This window comes from Anabas testudineus, chromosome 2 (genome assembly GCF_900324465.2).
Source record: "Anabas testudineus chromosome 2, fAnaTes1.2, whole genome shotgun sequence".
In the NCBI taxonomy this organism is placed as follows: Eukaryota; Metazoa; Chordata; class Actinopteri; order Anabantiformes; family Anabantidae; genus Anabas; species Anabas testudineus.
Genome location: NC_046611.1, coordinates 30,170,820 through 30,188,936, shown reverse-complemented (window position 1 = coordinate 30,188,936; position 18,117 = coordinate 30,170,820). Strand labels below are relative to the sequence as shown.

Genomic DNA, 18,117 nt, shown 5'->3' with positions numbered 1-18,117 from the left:
CTGATTTGATGCAGTGGGGGACCCCGTTCTGTTTCAGGGATGTGCATCCTCTGACCCCAGCTACATTTGTCTGATATATGTGGTTACCACTAATACCACTAAAGTAAAATCTTTGAACTGCATTGTTTGTTGATTAGTTTTATCACAATTCATTTGAAGATCTTCATCAGTTGTTCAGTGAACAAATCTCTCTCTTACCAAGTCAATCATTTAGTCTGGACCTAAGAAATGCTGCATTCAACATTAAACATTGAATTTATCAACTGTATTTCTAATAGACATCTTTTCATTTCACACTAAGAAGCAGTCCCACTTGTGCTGTACTCTTGGCTACATTGATAACACAGCATTTCCTGAATCAGTCCAGGGCTGTAGGTTGAGATTTTTCAGTTACTGCTGTCAGACAGTCTGAACATGTTGAAGCTACGTCTGGATTCCTGCAGTAACTTTTTACACAGTACCGATCACTTTGATTTGATTTCTATTCTTCAGCTTCATTTCTAACACCATGTTTTCATCCTGACAAACAGTCGCCCTTGTGTCCTCTTGATGCTGCAGTTTTGAAAACAGCCATCAAGAGCCAAGTGTTGAATAGACTGAACAACATATTGATAATCTGGATTTTCTTACAGTCCTTGTTTAAAATGTAACATTTATCCTGAAGTTGACGCTAAAGAAAAAACTAAGATCAGTTGAATCAATAACTGTTCACTTATTTTACTGTACTGCTCCCACTTCAACTGCTCCCAGTTTCAGTGATCAAAGAAAATACCACTGAGGTTTAATCGAGTATGTTTCATCAAAGCTAACAAAAAGAAAGTTATCATGAGTTTTAACTCTCTGATGTTACAAATGTTTCTTTACAAGGTTTGTTAACTGAGCTCTGTGCAGCGGTTTGATTCAACTCAGTCAAAAAATGTAATGTCAGTGGTTTGAAAAGTAGAAACTACACTTTAAGATTAATTAACTTGAAACTAATAAAACTACAAGAGCAAAGATACAGAAATGTATCAAAAAAACGTGTTATAATCTAGTTATATATAACTCATCTCCGTGACATCACAGTGTCATAGTGTAAGTGCTGTGCAGACCAAAGTCTCACTTCAGATTGATTGTCCACAGTGAATACATGAACCTGAAGCCACAGAGCTGAAAGAAGACAGAGAAAAGAAAGAACTGAAGAAACTCAACAGGAGAAACCAGATCCTCTGAAGATCCCTGCAGGCAGAAAGGTAAATGGACTTTACAGTGAATTGAAAAACACATAAAGGGGAAGGTTCAGAGAGTTTCTTCAGTGTGAACAGGTTGGTTAGCAGCATCTGCTCATCTGTCCTGATTTACACGGACAACATCTTAATGTGTTCATCCCATGGAGTAAAAACAGACGAGAACAAATTGCCCACAGCCTGGTCTCAGAGGTCAAACCTGCTGCATCAGAAACCAACGAGCTGCTGGAGCTCGTCCACCTCTGGGATGCATCGGATAAAATGTGCCACTGAACAGGAGCTGTAGGAAGACTCGGCCAATTGTTCTGCTTGGCACAAAAAGTCTGTTAAGCACGCCTGAGATGGAGAAAACCAAGAGGTCAACTACTGCACCTCCCCAGCCAGGTCTGAGGTCAGTACCAAGACGTACTCTTCATGGGGGTCCAGTCCCGACTCTGAGTCCTGTGTGTGCTGAAAACCGTGAGGGTGCTGCCAACCCGACCCCTTCGGAGGACAGTACTGTTTCATCCTATTCATGGGCGACTGACCTGGAAACCGACGTCTCTGAAGTTTACACACCTGACTATCAGAATGTCGGTAAAGAAATGAAAAAGGTGTGGCACTACTATGAGTGGGGTGAAGACCGTGATGGTGCCGCCTCCCCAGCCAGTCTGAGGTCAGTACTAAGACATACTCTTGGGAGTCCAGCCCTGACTCTGAGTCCTGAGGGTGCTGCCTCCCCGACCCCTTCGGAGGACAGTACTTTGACATGTCTGACTTTGAATCAGACCTCTCTGAAGTGTGTACAACTGATGTTCAAGATGTCAACCAGATCTTCACCCCTCTGAAGGTAAAATGAAAACATAGTTCAACCACATTAAATGTGACATTTTTTGTCACATTTTAATTTCTCTACGTTTTAATTAACATTGTTTAATTTAAATTGTTGAAAAGGATCAGAAAGACCAGGGCAAGGCTCCAGCTGAGAACCAACAACCTGCTGAGTCTCCTCAAATCAAACCTTCAGAGGACGAAGACCACATCGAGAAAAATACATAAGCTAAGATAAGATAAAGCTTTATTGTCATTGCACAGTCACACGACCTGCACACACACACAAAGAAACTGCAGTGCGGCCCAATTTGCTTTGTAAAATGGAAGTGGCAGGAAAAAAGACAGGAATTGTTGTTGACCTTTTAAATTGCCCTGTTGCCCCATTACTCTCCAATATCCCCCCAGCCCTTTTTCCCTTTGCCACCCCCTCTTTTAGCCCCCACCCCTCCTATTAGTATTTATATAAGTATTAATACATTTGACTTTCATTAAACATCCTGCTTCTCTGCCCTGACCCCTGGTCTAAGAAATAAATCCCCCAACACTTGTCAGACTATTGGAGGTGGAAGCCTAACACACTAATCCAAACATAGATTTAATGGCTATGCAAAATCAGTCATTTCATTGTGGACATAGATGCATTTTTGTATTCCACACTGTGGCTGTAAGCATATATATCTGCATTAATTATACAGGCTCACTTTCACACACATTTTTCCATTCTCTCTCATTCTTGAAATGTGCATCTGTGCTTCATCAGCTCACACACTCTCGCTCATGTGCTGCCGGGCACATTAACTAATCTGCGGCATGAGAGCCAAAACAAACGTCTGATCTCAACGTCATGGAGTCAGTCTGGGATTATACGAAAGGACAGAAAACACTCAGACAGACTAAATCCACAGAACGACTGTGGCAGGTTCGCCAAGATGCTTGGAACAAACCGAACTTCCAAATGCCTTGAAAAAATATTGCAGATTTATGAAATCTCTGTTATCTCTACTTTTCTCCCGATCCAGTCGTGAAAGTCATTTAAAGTATTAAATAATGGTAATTTAACTAATTGCACTTGTAGAAACACTACCACTTACATTTGGTGCTGCTCAGACTAACATTACAGACTATAACAGTGGTTTTTCAGTGAGCTGCTTCTTTTCTGTCTTCACCTGAAGTGCTTGGTTCGAGGTGCGTTCAAAGACCTCTCACCCTGACATACTAACCTCAATCTGGGCCCCGAGCTTCCTGCAGCTCGCCCTCAGCAGCAGCAAAATACACGGATAATAAAAGCATCTTCAAGAGCCGGTTCACGAATTTCAATGACTTTTCAGGCCTGGAAAACTAGTCTACTACAGTGTTTCCAGGACGTGTGGGCACCGTGTCAAAACCCATCTCTAGCATCCGTGTTGTCATGTCACAGATCCTTCAGATCCAACTTAATGTGACTCCTAACGTTAATGTTAAATAGCTGGTCGCACATCTCGCAGCATGCCTGGACCAGGCCCGTCCGTGTCTTACCTGGACGGTACCGGCGGCAGCCTCGGCGGGTGCGGCAGTGCGGAGCGGCTGCGGCGGGGTGCGGGTTGTCGTACAGTATGTCGGCTGCATGTCGGCTGCATGTCCGCACTACTCATCTCCCATCAGCACAGAGTGGGCTGAAATCCGATTGGACAACTGCGTAATCCGCTCAGGAGGAGCAAAATATGAAACACTGAGAAAACTGAGGGATTACACCATCTGGCCATATCTGGCAGCGTGTGTGTGTGTGTGTGTCTGTGTGTGTGTGTGTGTGTGTGTGTGCTAATGTGCACATGTGCAGGTACATGTCCAGTCCTCTGTTCATTCAGAATTCACTGGGTTATGTCCATTCATAGCTGTTTTCATTAAGAGCCGGTGGTGACACTGCATCTGTCCAAAGCTGATTTCCAGAGCTCAGCTTGCACGTGCAGACAAAAGGTTTGTATGAGAAGACAAGAGTGATGGACAGAGACTGACATGACTTCAACGACCGTGGAAAAACATCCAGTAAATAAAACATTTGTGTTCAGCTATTAAGTAAAGTGATGGTAATAAAAAAGTCAAACCTACATCTAGTTTTACCGGCTTGTTCACTACTGGTGGACATATTCACAGGAGACCTTGTCAAAGAGTCTCTGTTCCTTTTGAGACTCAAAGCTCAGTGATAAAGTATATATTTGTGGATGACATATGCTATTTGCACACACACACACACACACACACAAACAGGCATCCATACAACAGCACAATCGGACATTTATTGTCCTTTAGGACGAATGCTTTGTAAGTATTTATAGTCAATTCTTCTTGGATCTGGGGCGTTCACAGTATAATGTTACAAACTGCTTTTAGTTTATATATCCAGTATATGTAACTGAGTGCTTACTTCAAATACGTAAATGATGAACAGTACTTATACATGTAATCGTGTATACAGCAATCTATGAGTGTGTTGCACTACTGTACTCTAAAACCTGTACAAACATGTACAAACATCAGTGTGCACAAGGGTTTATCTCTGTGTGTGTGTGTGTGTGTGTGTGTGTGTGTGTGTGTGTGTGTGTGTGTGTCCTGAATATAGCAGAGTGGTGGAGATCAAGTATTAAGCCTCCATGTTTTAGGGACAGAAGACCTTCATGTTGTTGATAATTATTCCATCTCTGTCTACTGGAAAGGTTTCCTCTTTCCTCTGAAACTACCTGAATTCTGACGTTAACAGTCCTATTTCATCAAAATGCTCCTGCTGGGTCGTATTCCAATTCAGTGTGTACCAGTTGCTAATCTGATTCAGCATTGCTGACTTTAAAAGCTCGGAGAGATTACCGCAGTGCGCTGAAACACATCCAATAAAAGCAGAATGCAAACTGCTCGTGATGGAACGGGGACTGTCCAATGGCAACACAGCGTGTCCAGAGACAAAGCCCAAAAGACTACCAAATAATCCATTTCAAGGAATTTGTCATTATGTAATGAAAGCGTTAGCTCCAATCTATAGCTCTAGTCTGTGGATGTCACTACGTAAATGAGAAGCTGAGCCCTTGAATCAGATGTCAGGCTGGATTATTTGTGGGTGGCTGCTATATAAATGTAACAATGTGACATGAAAATAGCAAATAACATCATCAACAAATGGTTCTCTGTCCACCAAAGTTTTAATAACAATATAGAATTAAGAAATTTGTCTAAACAAGTCAGAAATGACATTTCTAAGAGAGATTCAAAGGGATTCCATTACTATCCACTGTATATGCTTTACACGAAGGATGACATTGTCTTAGACCTACGGTATCACACAGATGGCTTCAGCATTATCTTTGAACTAGGATCCATCTTAGTCTAAGGCATGTGTGGAGGAAGGAGGCAAAAAATGATAAGACGGATTAGTAAAATGTTTGATTAGATGGGAGGTTAGAGGAAAATTCAAGGGCAAAAATCAAAAGACAAGGAGGAGAAGGTGAAAGGAAATGTAAAGAAGGGAAGAAGGAAGGATAATAGAAAAACTAGAAAGAGTAAAGCAGGGAGGAAAGAGTAAACCAAGGAACGGGGACTAGCCAGACAGGCTGACCTACATTCAATTCGAAGGAAACTGACTGAAACCCGCAGCAGACTGTGCAGGACACCGTCACTCGCTGGGTTTAGAGACCTAAAGTTGGAAGGATTAGCTGTTCAGGAAAACCTTAGCAGGAGATGAGAGGGGATTGGAAAACAGCAAACAGAGATCTGCCTCTAACCTGATGTCAGACTTCAGATAACTGAAAGAAAAGTTCCTGCAATGTAAGAACTCCTAAGGAGGTCGAGTGGGGGTTATGTTTTAACCCCTTCGAGAAGAAAAAGTAAAAGATAAGCAGGTGAACCAGTGCCACTCTGTTCAGTGTCTTTCCTTTTTAACCACAGAGCGCGGGACAGTGTGTCGGATTAGAAGTCAGGATCATAATCTCAGCCAGGGAACAAAAGGATTAAAGGAAAACAGATTAGAGCGTGATCAGCCAGCTCCGCACATCTGTACAGAGGTGAGGCAATTGATGGAGGCGCTTAGATAAAACATAACTAACATCTAGGTACATGTTTGCATGATCTCAAATGAGAACAAATTCACATTTACAGCATAGAAGATCGATTTAACATTGTAAATAAACAGTGAATGATTTCAGACACAGACTGGAAGAATGATGTGGTCAAATCAAATCAATAAAAATGCAATGTCAAAGCCCTGAATTCCTGCCAGCTACAATGATGCAACTTTGTGAAGTCACTGGGAATGAAAAAGGAGGCAGAGGGACTCCTCCCCTGGAAGAGCAGAGTAATGAGTCTGGTTTTATCAGACATTTACGAGCCTCGACTCTTGTACCTCGTGTCTTTCTCACAGAAAAAGAATCCTTGCTGGGATTTTAAGTGGTTCCCCCTTGAAACTGTTTAACAGTTCGAGGGCAGAGACAGTCAACTACGTATTCTCTAGCATGCCTTAGGAGTTCAAGCATGTTACCTGTGCATTGACTGTGCAGGCACAAGCATTAAACAATGAAAGTGGAGGTAGTTCAATTCTAATTCTAATTACAGGATTTACTTTTTTAAAATCAGGGCGTTGTTTGCTCCATGTAATAACTGTTGTTAACATCGGCTCAAGCAACAGTACATTACAGTACATTACAGCAAAGAACACTGAAGAGATAAATGAAATACATGCAGAATAGGTGTCATGTTATTAGGAGAAGAGTTGAGATCAGGTTGTGGTCTTCCTGCATCTATTTGTTCCACAAACTAATCCTAGTAAACCACTAGGTGGCAGGACAGAACAACTTTTCCTTGTTATTGTTCCGACAAAAGTGGAAAACACCAAACACACTCACTGTCTTGCTGTTGAGTATTCAGAAACAGAGACATGGAATTAATCTGGCTATACCACACCACAGCATCATGCAGCATCATGCAGCATCATGCAGGTGTGTTGCACTGAGAGGGTTGGACAAGGAGCTGGGTGACAAAACGAAGAATAAGGACGGATTACTCCAAACAACGATCCACCCGCCTCCCTCACCTGTAACAGAGACAAATAGCTCACTTGTGAGCTCTGTGCTTATGTAGCTGGTGTGTGTCTGCTTTTATGTGCATGATGTGTACATGCACTTGCTATTGAGTGCCAGGTACACCTGTACAATAGAATCCAATCCACTTCAGCAGCTCTGCCATGAATTCTCCTTTTACAAGCCTGTCACTTCCCACATTTTCTGCCATATGTTGATTATGGAGGACATGGTGGGTGCTGGGGTCATGCTGGGGTGAATTTCACAAAATATCATGAGATGCTGGACCTGAGTTCTTAAGAGTTTGAAGTGTATTCATCCACTCAGCCAGGTCTGATCAACACATGACTGACTGTATGTTGTGATCTGCTAGAGACGCACGTTTGTGGACAGGTGTGAATGGTGATGTGGCTCGGCTGTCCATTCTGATCACCTAATACGCCTGTTAAAACCTAGTGTAAGTGGGGTCTATGTGACAGAATAATAAGCCACACGTGAAGGATCAATAGCCAAGCTGTCTAAATGTCTCACCCAGTGACACTGTGTGACCCTGTGCTGTCAAACACATACAGCGCAGTCAGCTGGATGTCACGTTCACTCCACTCTGTTTATGTCACACACGGTACCCTTAACAAATTACATGTCAGAACTGACGCACAGCGATACATACATGTACACAAGTAGATACACATGCATTTCAAAGTACGGACCCCACACCACAAACATCACCGTGTGTACGAAGGTAAACACACACCTTCATACAGATTACGAGTCAGGAGGTTTGACAGCACCTGCAGTGCATGCTCTGAAGACAAAAAAGGTCAGAAAATGAGAGGGGATTTATACTGCACCTTTTACAGTACAGTTGTATCTATAAATACTGTGAATGGCAATGTAACTAACATCTCTCTGCACCAATAAGAAATCCTGTCATTGACACACTTGATTTTTTAAAGAAGAGAGTGAAGCTAGAATGAACTTATGGTGCCAAGAACATACATAAATAGCTTGAAAGGATAAATTCCTTTAATGACTTAAATGGCTTCAGACCGGCCAAGCTGGCACAGAAGACCAAGAACCCCTGAACCAGGATCATTACACATTACAGTATTAAACTACTATATACTCTACATACTTCCAAACTTAAGGTTATTTTTCCAGTCTTTACACCGACCTACACTGCCGTACAGTTTGGTATGGACACTTGTGACCTAAATACATCATCAGTTCAAACCTGGGCCAACATCTTGACCAAGTTTCTAAAAACTAGGTGTTAGTGTTATTAGCTATAGTTGTAAAAACCAAACAAATAGCAGAAAAAATGCTGCCATAAGATGTGTGAATATTAGCTGATTCTTACATTAATACAAGTTATTTCTTTTTCCCAGCAAACAATTAACCTTTTCTGGCCCATGACTCAGTTATGACCTTTTGATAATGAAGTGCATACACTCATAAGAATAAAACCTTTCCATGACACCGACAACTCGTTCTCTAAAACACAATCTCGCAACTAATTTTACATCTTCACACTTTAATTTTGTCATTACATTGACAGTTGGATCTCTGTGGCCATCTTGTTTTTGAAGATAGGACCTTGCAGAATGAGACAGGTGGAAGAAAGCTGAAGATTTACCAAAAAAAAAAGAGCAGTGAAGACAAGCTTTTCTCTTCCTGACTTGTGCTGCAGTTTTTTAACACTGATGATTCCCATCCTTCTTCGTCCCTGTCTGCCGGACATTCCTGCACTTACACTGTTTACAGTAAGCTGGAAGAGGATGTACACCGAGAATACCAGAGGATGAAGTGGAGAGAACCTAAAATGAAATAAAAATGACTTTCTGAGTGTTTCTACAGTCCTCAACCTAAAACAGCTCCCAGCTGTTATTCAACAGAGCTCATTCACAGTTCAGAGAGGAACTGGGTTCATAGACAAAACCACAAATCCAGGCGAGCAGCAGCCACAAGAACATGCAAACATGCTGTATACACAAGCAAGAGAGTGTGTGTAAGTGTGTGTGTGTGTGTGAGAGAGAGAGAGAGAGAGAACTGCAGCAGAGCCCAGGAGGTGTGGGTAGTGTCATTTTGAGGTCAGCTTAGGTTATCTGAATCGAGGACGGGAGTTTACTTGAATGGAAAATTCTGCAGTTTCACGGGTCCTAGATGGATTTCTCAATGGAAAGACTTGGCCTGAGAAATGTGTATTAAAACAAGCAGAAACCTAAATACATATGCACTTGGACGGTAAAGGCTGTATCTGTGACTTAATTGAATGCATGTCAGTCTATTATATGTTGTATTTAGGCCTTACTTATGCATATACCTGTGTTTACGGACCTACTTTCCATAACTGGTGAGCTCCCTCTCCATTTTCCTTTACTTCTTTGTGTGCACTTTTCTGCCCGTCGCGTTGCCCTCTCCATCTCTCTCCCACTCTCTCCCTCCCTCTCTGCCTCTTTGAATGTGGTTATGTAAGATCTCAAGATTTCTCAGCAGTATAGGCTGCTGAAGAGAGACAGGATCAGGGGGAGGTGCAGACGCTTTCAGAGAAGACTCTCTGATGTTCGTTTCCACCTTCTCCCCAGACTCTCTCTGCATCAGCAGAGTGGGAGAAAGTTGCTCCCCCCCCCCCATCCACCAACCCGCAAAAGCGCTGCTAATTTCCAGCAGGAGGTAGAAGCTTGTGAATGCAGCCCGTGTCCACCGCTGTGTGCCGGCGACGCGCTCGTTCACCAATCAGCCTCTTCAAAATGCAGTCTCTTCTTAATTGCCTCCTCTGTATGGAGCTGAGCCACTCTGAAAACAAAGTTTGTAATTGTCAGGCTCCGCGCTTTGTTTAAGAAGCCAGATGAGTGTTTCTGGCAAACGAGGAGCAAAGCTTGTTAACCTTAATGAGCCAATCGTGTGCTTTAAGGAGAGAAGAAGATAGTGAGAGAGGAGGAGGAGAAGAGGGTCAAGCAGCAGGGAGAGAGGAGGATAAGCTGAAGATATGTGAAAAGAAATTGTAGCAGCAAAGATTGATGCTGTGTGTATGTAAAGGGAGAGGGCAGGATTTGGCCAGGGGTGAGAAATCAGCTGTGGCCGTACGATGACACGGGGCCTTTAAAAGAGCCGGTGACCGGGATATCATCATCTATTTATTTAATTAAAGATGAAGGGACGGTTCAACAAACACCATCCACCACCTGCTTCCTAACTCAAAGGGACAGCTTCATAAACTGTGGGGAACTTTGTTGCCTTGGTAACAAAAGGGGGCGGGAGGGGAGAGCTAGTGAAAGAGACAAAACAGCGAAGGGGGACTACTGTCAAGCTTTGAGGAGTCTGGAATGGCTGGATCGTGGTGTTTTACAGTGCTCCTGACATGCAAGTGCAGTGTGTGTGTGTGTGTGTTTGTGAGCGTATGATACTTTATGTCTGTCACCAGCCAGCAGGATGAAACACGGAGTGTAAAAGAGCCACTGTTGCAGCTGTTTCTTTTTTCAGACAGTCACACACAGTCACACACAGACACACATCACATCCATATTCATCCTGTCAGTCTTTGTGGCTTTTTTCTTCTACTATTTTTTGCCAACCTTTCCCTCACGTCCTTCTCCATCTGTGGCAACAGAGCAAGGTTAGCAAGACCACATCTGTCCAGCTGTGCTCATATGTACATGGATGTATATGGACAATCCTGAATGCCTAAGTTTGCCTCTGTATATGCACTAATACTCTTGTATTTCAATAAACAAAACATCTAAATGACAAATATATTGTCCTTTATCATTCACTGTCATGACTTATCAGCGCTGACACAAGCTGACAAAGATGAATTGTAACTGGTGTGGTATGAAGAGATGGATTGTACTGCTGTACGCTGCACAAACAGACACTCAGAGCGACGTTCCTGTGTTGAACTCTTGGTAAGTGTTCACAGCTACTTGTATTAGTAGTGTGATGCTGCGTGTGACTGATGGTTTGCCACTCTTGGTGGAGTGGCATGTGTTGCCTCAGAGTATTATGTTATTGTGCTGCTGTCATATTTTTTATGCAATTAGAGCATTTATTTACACACAAAACACAAAATAATAAAGATAATGGTTGATACTGAAACAATCATCCATCCATCCATCCACCCAGCACCCTGAATTCAATTCCCAACCCCACCCCAAAGTTTTTTTTAGGGTAGCAGCAGCTCAGTTGGTGGAGCAGTCATTCATGAACCCCAAGGTCAGTGGTTCAATTCCTCGTTCCTCCTGACTACATGTCTAGGTGTCCTTGGACGATACACAGGAGCCCTGTAGTGGAGCAGACATGTACTGTGTAACAGCTGTTCAACAACAATCCCAAGGCGATCAATACAATATGTTATTAGCATTATGAGGCCCAACAATCCTGTCCACATGATTGTGTCTCTATTCTTAAAATTTCCTCTTGAAACCTATTTAAGTAGTTTTCACAAAGATTCTGATGTTCACCAATGTTTTCTCATATAGGATTTGTTGTTAGTTAAAAACTAAATCCATGCACACTCTAGCACACTTCCTTTGCCGTTTACTGTCAACACTTCTCTTCCCTCTGAGAATTCAGCCAAAGGGATCTCTCTAAGTGAAGGAGGATTATATATGTAACAGAATATACAGTGAGTAGTAGTGTCCCTGCAGCTAGTTAGCCCACAGGAAACTGTTTAAATGTGGAAGGTGAGGAAACTTTGTCTAAATACTTTGTCTAATTTGTTTTTTTTATGTGATACAAGTCTTCTATATATTCACACAAAACAACCAGAGCTGCTGTGTCTCCCAACCTGCTGAACAGAAGAACTTTAATTTGGATAGAGGGCTGGGTTCAGGCAATACATCACAGCCAGGCCTGATGAAACCCCAGCAGCAACAACTTATCGTGGGTTGCACACACACACACACACACACACACACACACACACACACACACACACACACACACACACACACACACACACACACACACACACACTGTTCGTAGTGAGAACCAGTTCCTATGTCCTGATTGTTTGCTTGACGGCTTCACAACAAATAACGAGAGCGAGCCTTGTGTGTTTGTACCATCACAATCGTCTTTTCAGTTGGTAAAGTTCTCCCAAACTTTACACACACACTACAGCGCTCACTGATGTAATTGACCATCGCCTCACAATGGCAGAACTAGACCCACAGATAAAAATTGTTGCAGCCGGATTCAATAATCTTTTTAGAAATGACTTGTTGCAGCCTTAGCAGTCCAGTACAGTGTTTTACAGACAAACTTAAACATTCAATATGTATTAATAGACCACTTAGTATAGACAGAAATGTAAATACTAAAATGTTAAGAAGGGTCCTGCATTAAATCTACTTTCTGTGCAGAGGAAAACATCTGGTGTACATACAGCACATACTGTAAATGTTTTTCTATATATTCTATAAATATATCCGTTCCTCCCTTGTGCCTTTGTCTCTACAGCTCTCTCTCCCTTTCTCTCTCTCTCTCTTTCATGCCTGTATGTGTGTATTAGAAAAGCAGAGCTGTGTTGTTATTTCTAATAACAAACTGATCCATAATTGGCCTCAATGATCCACAAACCATATCCACGCTGTGTGGCTCATTAACTTGATGAATATGATCCTTATTCTAATCAATAACTGACCAACTAATGAGTCAGCCAACCAAGCATGGGAACACAAAGACATGAACAAATTAAGCTCAGTACAAGCATACAGCTGGAACTTCGCTACACACACACACACACACACACACACACACACACACACACACACACACACACACACACTCAGCTACTGTATGATCATCTAACATCTCCGTCAAGGCTTAAAGTTTATTGTGTATTGACTGTAAGTGACGCAGTGACATGACAAACAGTCAGTCTAAGGTCTCTTTACACCTGGCAGTACTCCAGTGTACATTCATGACTGGATCAAACCACACAGTGAGCATTACAAAAGTGTAATGCAGTGTAAAGATACGAAGCAGTTTTCTGTGTCTCTACATACATGTCTAGATAACTTCCTCTTCCAAGTTCCCAACTCAAGGTCTGGAAGTGCAGAACCTGTATTTATGTTCTCGTTAATATCACCTTTCTATTTTCAGAGCCTCTAAACCAGCCAGCAGCTGAGACAGGTCACAGTTAAGCACATGTGTGATTTAACATGAGCTTGTGTGAGCTCAACCAACAGCCATGTGCACCGCCAGTGCGTGTCTGTGAGAGGAAGTACTGATGAGTGAGAGACAGAGAGCTGAAGGAGAGCCTGTGAGTGAGCGCATGAGTGACTGTGGTTGTGAGAAAGGGAATGGAAGTGTCGGTGAATTAACTACTGAATGTGGGAGGGAGAGAGAGAGACAGAGAGCAAAAAGTGAGGGAGTTTGTCAGTGAGTCAGAGCAAGATTGAGGTAAGCAAGGCCGAGCAAAAATGTGAGATCAAGTGTTCAAGTGTGTGTGCGTGTGTGTTTGTGTGTGCACGCGCGCAGTAAAGGGTTCTGTAAAACATCCAACTCCGTAGGTCATTCATCAGTCTACAAAAAGAGCACCGGCCAACTACATGCTAGATAATGTGCTTTTCATAATGGCTGCCAACAGTAAAGGATATCACTGTACACTAGAATGACACACCCACGTGCACACACGGCAACCCAATACATCCAGGTTTAAATATTTACGAGGAGCTCATGCTACTGTAGACAGTGGACAGGGATACTCTGGGGTGTGTGTGTGTGTATATCTTGCACGTGTGTGTGTGTGTGTGTGTTTGGATGTGAGACAGCCCAGGCCATGTGGAAAATTGCCTCCTCTCACTCCAGTCACACATCAAAGTTTGCAGTCTCCATCTTAGCTGTGTCAAGCTGTAAAAGTGTTGTACAAGAACAGATTAGAGACCAGATTCAAATATTTTTTGTAAATAATGCATTTAATGAACTTATAATTAATGACAGCACATGGCGCTATAGGATTGCACTTTCCATCCAATCTAATAGTGCAGCTGTGGTATGAGAGGTGATGCAGAGTGAGCAAGAACGGTGGTGAGGGGGGTGAGTAAAGGGGAGGACAAATAGAGTTGACTGAAAAGTGGTGGGTCAAAGAGCAAGGGAGAGCGATTAGACGAGACAACAAGGTGGGAAAAGGGACATCTATTTCAGGCTTTAGTAGTGGGCGGTAGCAGCGACCTTTAATTACGTTTTGTTTGGTCAGGAGCACCTTTAGTGTCAAAGTACTTTCACGCACAGTTACACAAGTGTATAGAAAGAACAATGATTTTGCAAAAGTGTTTTGATTAGAGCAGGGGCTGTGTATTGAAGAATGAGGAGTCAGCTGGACACGTGATGCCGGGTCAGTCAACCTGTGAAATGGCTGGTTTGGGACATTTTATGGAGCTTTTTTGTTTTCTGAAACGCTTGTTTGGTGCACACACAATGGTAAAGCCTGTTCTCAAACATAACAAATATTTTAACAACTGCTTATGCAAATAAGCTTGTACTGGTCTACTCTGTATTTGACTCAAACACATTACTTTCAAAAGTAAGTGCAGCCATGCTGCTGCATTGTTACAACGTAAGGTGCTGCATGACTCAGTCGCTCACTGAAGTGACATAACATAACTCACAGTTATATAACCAAGTTAGCCCAAACAGTACTGATGGCACAGTGTGGGATGAGGAACACAAGTTAGTTAAGCAAGGAGACCTGAGATGGCTTCATAATATTATAAAAAGGAGAAGAGAGGAGGGTATAGTCAGCAGTCACATGAGAAATGACTAGTGCTCCAAGCTGGACAGACATACACAGCGTCATTAAAGGTTAGACGCTGACCTTTAACCTCAGTATGTACTGTACATCTGCACAAGACAAAGTGCAGTTTATTTATCCATGCTTACTTTCAACTGTGTTAAGCCCCCCACTTGGGGTAAGCATGCTAGCAGTAATTACAGAGCTGCTGAGCTACTCTTAAACTGTGTGCTGCAAAGCAACAAGAGTGACACCCCTGAGCATTTACTTTCTCTGTCAGTAGCAAAGTTTAGCCTCCTGTTCGACCGAGTGATATAAAGCTTTTCAAGACATAATAATATGGAAAAGCTTGAATATACCATGAGTTTGTGCTCAGAGAGGGGATGGAAGGGCAGTTATTATTATTATTATTGAGCAGTGTTTCAAAGTTTATAGTGACATGAGCTCTGTTTGACGTTGGACTGCAGTGAGACATCACAGGACTGTGTCTGTGTACTTGACCACTGTAGTCACTCTGACACACACGCACGCACACACACACACACACACACACACACACACACACACACACACACACACACATACACACACACACACACAGTGTGTTTGTGATCCATCATCACCTGGCAACAGCATTAACAATATTAGTGCTGCACAGACAGAAGGGATGGAAAATTAATCACGATTTTTATTTGAATTATTTAATGATGCAACAAAACATATGGTCACTATGTTGTATGTAGTGGTTACCTGTAATAAACGGTTTAGTTTGAATATCTACTCTTACAATGTACACAAACTATAGTTTGATTTAAAAAGTATCACAGTCAATAGCTACTATCTGATCTTTCTGAAGTCATTGATGTCATTGATTGAGGGATGAGTTAACATATAAAGTTCACTTACACAATTCTATATTTTGGTCACATGCTAATTTCGGAATGAACATATATCATACATGCAGTACATATGGTACACAACATTGAAATATGCATATATATACAATATATGCATGCACATACATACTATGTGTGCATAAGTATACTGTACACATATATACTGTAATGTGCAGGCACATGTAATGATACTCAGCAGTTTTAGCAAGGCTAATAGAGGGTTGTGCCAGTCAATTCACATCTCAGAGGAGAACACAGTGCAAACAATGCGCAGGGAAATATCCTGGGAGTACACACACACACAAACACACGGTCAGCAACATGGACACAGAAACTCAAACACATAAATTTCTAATTTAATGTTGGTAAAAAAACAATACACACTATATTTATTGTTCTTGATTATGGAAATGACTATAGCCCAACTGTCAGTGATGGATTAAAACAAATACAGAAATTCGGTGCTTTACACTTTGCATTCGCAAAGCATGCACTGTAATGAAACTGGTCAATAATTCAACATAATGACTTCGGTGAAGACTGTGAAGTCAAGATCACTGTGCTGTGTGTCACACTGCAGTATGATAGTTTTCTCATTGTACTAAGGACGACTAAGAAAATGTGATTTCCTCCAGTTAAACGGAGGAAACGATGCACATCTGAATATTAACAATAGGAAATATTGATTAACTAGGGAAAATAGTTTATGTTTATGGCAGAGTGTCATAGAAAACGCACCCTGATGACTATGAATAAGCTCTGTTCTCCGCCCTTTTTCTTTTCCCCTCTACTGATTCTGCTTCTTGCTCATCTAGCAAGAGTTACAGCATCTCGTTAGTGCTGATGAGCCAGCTGCTTTCAGAAGCTTAATGATGACAAGGATGGAGCTGGATGACCTGACCTTGACCTCTCTTGACTGTTCTCCATAGCTTCTCTACTCTACTGTAGCCAGGAATTATCCAGTACTTCTCAATTTGTCCTCAGAGGAGCATTTATTTCCAGTATTTTCTTTTGCCGAGGTACACGTTTAGCTCACTGGCATTTAGTCTGCATTAAATCCTGTCGCTATTACCCTGTGGTTTCTAACATTTCAGCGCAGGCCCTGACCCTTGTAAAACACAATGAGCCATTGAAAATACATGAGTTGTCTGAGGCTTGATGGGGTCATCATTAATCTGCTGGAGGGAAGGAGATGATGATGCCAGTGGGAGGGCGTCTATCTCACTCTGCAAAGGGAAGGGGCTTGAACCCTGACAAAAGAAGAGGCCATTATGATGTGAACGGCTTGACGTATTTATGTAGCTCTGGCCCACAGCAATTAAACCATTATTACAATGTCAATGATTGCGCTACAGGCTATCACATTCGCTGTCCCTTGATATATACTGTACATAGGCAGCAACTTGATCTGAACACTTAGAGGCTGATAGCAGAGCTAAGATCAAGTGCGTGTGCACTCCCGGTACACTTCACTCGTCTTTATTCTGCTCAGCCTCTCCCTCTCCAGGGCCCTGCCATAAGTTTCACTCCTATTCTTTCTTAGCACCTTCTCTCTCACAACCTCTCTCAACCCTGGGCTCTGTCTTGTCTATGTTTTTGTGAACTCCTGGTTCTCTCTCATACTTGCTTAAGACACTGTGTAAGTCATACTACTGAAGACATGCCTTGAAAAAACTCAGTGACTCACTGTCCTGTTTTCAAAGGTGACTTAAGTAAAGTGGATGTTGTGTTTTGGGGAAGAAACAGCTATTCTTGCACTTTCCGGGATGGTATCAGGTATTAGATGTGGGCAAAATAAGTATATGCACACCACTTGCTAAAAAAAGGTAAATGAATCGAGGCCCAGCTTTAGAACTACTTGGATTGCTTCTTGAAACCTAACCCAGAGATACTGAAGACACTGTAGAGACATTTAGCAGTCCCGGATGCAATGAGTACGAGGCCAATCAATGTCAGATGTTATTTATCACATATCTCTTGTTCCCTAAAGTGATACAGAACACTTAAAGTACTTCTCCTTTCAAACTACTTCCACTTTGTTCTACACATGTAAACAGCTAGATCCTAGTTGTTTACATCAGCTCCACATTAACGTGCTGTTCTGTCGTTATGTCCCGTCTTTCAAATGATCCCCTGGAGCTGCATTTTAGGGGGTTTCCCTGTACCTTTGAGATAACATTTGCTCTCTAAGTGAAGTGAATCAACTTATAAACAACAATAAAAACAGACATCTTGATCTTTGCTTCAGTCATGTGACTTAACAGGGAAGAGCAAAAAGCTGATGGAAGCTGAAGCGAAAGCTTCACAGAGTTTACTGAGAATTTTGATCTGACGATCAAACTCCACTGATGTGGGCTCATTACTGAGCTCTAACAAAATGCGTATGGAGATCCAGAAAGCTTTGCATCAAA

The 18,117-nt window shown here is 42.1% G+C and overlaps 1 protein-coding gene across 2 annotated transcripts in view; it reads right to left on the bottom strand.

Moving 5' to 3' along the window:
- kcnh2b (potassium voltage-gated channel, subfamily H (eag-related), member 2b) overlaps positions 1 to 18,117 on the bottom strand; it is a 179,576-nt gene that overhangs the window by 90,533 nt on the left and 70,926 nt on the right. The window lies entirely within an intron of this gene.